A 2,613-nucleotide genomic window follows, 5' to 3' on the forward strand; every position below is an offset into this window, starting at 1 on the left:
ACAAAAAAAACCAACCCAAAAACAGAATTCAGAGGACTGCTTTTGAATGACCTAAATTTTGTTAAACCACGAAGATTGAAAATAATATGATAACTATAATAATATGAGCTATTTGTACTGTTTTTAATCAATTCACTATTGCGTTAGGGTTCAGCTAAGAGCTACTTATATATCTATTTGTGTGCTATAAAAGGGAAAAATATGTATGATATATAGGGAATGTGACTGTAACTCATTCTTTTTTTTCCCCACGTTTCTGTAACCTTGATTATAAGTGTCCACTGACGTTGTTATTAAATTTGTTGATGGAAAAATTAAGGCTGATCTGAGAAGCTGGGTTCTAGGTGATGGTATCTGCAAGGTTTGTACACTCACGATGTTAACATTACTGTAACTGCAAACTATTGGGAATATCAAAACGCAGAAGCATAGTGTTTCACAAAGAAAATGTAACAGACTACCAAAGAAACTTCAGAGTTCCGAAGCAACTGAATAATTATTTTCAGAATATATATGATAATTCAGAATAGAGTAAAATGTAACTAGTAGTAATTCCTGCTGAAAACTGGAAGACTGTTCCTCATTCTTGGAGACAGGTGGGAAAGATGACTTAAGCCCAGAAAGAGAAAATAGGCAAAGCAATTTTTTAGTTTGTTTTCCTTTGGGGCTTATGTTTCTGAGTTTGTTACTATTCAATTCTAGCAAAGCAGTATTATGGCAGGAGGGATTCTAAAATAATTCTGGGTATTATTTAACAAAATTCTCTTGAACCATGGTGTAGCTAATAAAGGTGAAAGAATAATTTGTAGAGAATTGTACAGTTTGTCTTTTGGCTGTTGCCCTCCAGAATTCAGTATCTTGGTAATTAAAAAAAAATCTGCCCATTCCTTTTCACCTTCTCAGAATAGCCAGCTTCCCTTGAAGTTTTGTTTAAATTTCTTTGAAACTTTGCAGTCTGGTTACTTCCATTTCTCTCAACCTTTACATGCTAGATGGACTCCATTCTAGCTTATTCTTCAACACAAGTGCTAATGCTAATACAGGGAGGTTGTCCAGCACATTTTGTGCTTCTGAAACTTACACAGTTGTGAACTGTAAATTGTTCTATCTGTTCTTGCAGGTAAGTATATTTCATTTGAAGTCTCCCGTTTGCTCTTTGAACCTCTGAGCTCTGATAGGTTATATCATATTCATAACTTGATAGCTTATGAATACAGAAAATTGACTTTGTATCAGAGTGCCCAGTGTCAAAGCAACTGTTAATTGCTTTTTAGCCTTTCTAGGCACTAAAAAGGATAAATGTTGATTCCTGGGAGCTCGTTTACTCAGTATCTGAAATTAATTTTTATAGCTGGTCTGCCGTAGTCCCTGCTCTTCTCCTTTACAGTTCTGCTAATGCTTATGTGGCTGCAGGAATTAGCTCAGGGAGCTTGTTATGGCGAAGATTGTACCAAACATACTCACTTTTTAAGATGGATCAGTTATTGAATGAATGTGGTATATGTTTGCACAAGCATTAGGATGCGCATGAGCAAGGACTAGAAATATCTGAAGGGACCCTGGAACTCCATTTTAGGGGGTTTAGTTTTTGTTCTCTCACAGCAGTGGAATTCATAACACTCAAAAAAGGTGAACAGGAATCTGCTTAAGCTAGCATCTGGAAGATGAAAGAGGATGGGGGCTGAGAGAGCTGGGGCTCTTCTGGGGAAAAGAGAAGGCTGCAAGGTGACCTCATAGTGGCCTTCCAGTATCTAAAGGGAAGCTAAAGGAAAGAAAGAGACAGACTAGCAGCATCTGTGGTGATAGATCAAGGGGAAGTGGTTTCAGGCTCAGAGAGTAGGTTTAGGTTAGATACAAGGAAAAAGCCTTCTACAGTAACAGGAACAGCACTGGAACAGACTACCCCGCAATGTGGTTGATGCCCTGTCTCTGGAGACTTCAAAGGTGAGGCTGAATCAGGCTCTGGGCAACCTGATCTTGCTGTAGTGTTTCTGTTTGTTGCAGAGGTGTTAGACTAGAAGGCCTTCAGAGGTCCCTTCCAGTTCTAAGGATTTTATGATGATGGGACAACAACGCTAATGGGAGATACCTGTTCTGTTAAAATTTTAACCCACGTGAACAAAAGTGGAAATGTAGATGTTTGGGGTCCCAAGTATGTAAGAGAATACCTTAAGAGTTTTTTTTCTTTATATATGTTGGAGGGGGGAGGGAGGGGTGAAAGCAAACAAACAAAATGCCTCTAGGTCTGTTTAACCAGCCAAGCAGCCTGTTTGTGGTAGTGACCTTGTGGTTTTCCTGGCTGCCTTGTCACCAGCAGGCGAGGGGCGCCGGGTCCGAGGCAGAGAGGCCCCGGATGGGCAGCGTCGCAGCAGAAAGCTGCGGGAGGATCGCGGGGCCTTCCTCCCGGTTGCACCTGAGCCGCGCACTGCGGTGAGGCCTCGGCGTCCCCCCCTCCCCCCTCCCAGTCGGGGCGGGGCGGGCTGCCGGCCTGCCCCTGCCGAGCTGCTCCTCTCCGGGGGATGCTCCGGAGTCGGGGCGGATCGGCCCCTTCCCGGGCTCCTCCCGCTGCCGCGGCACCTCGGCCACGTCTGAAAGCGGCTCATTGTCTCCGCA

This window comes from Meleagris gallopavo, chromosome 13, assembly GCF_000146605.3.
Source record: "Meleagris gallopavo isolate NT-WF06-2002-E0010 breed Aviagen turkey brand Nicholas breeding stock chromosome 13, Turkey_5.1, whole genome shotgun sequence".
Taxonomy (NCBI): Eukaryota; Metazoa; Chordata; class Aves; order Galliformes; family Phasianidae; genus Meleagris; species Meleagris gallopavo.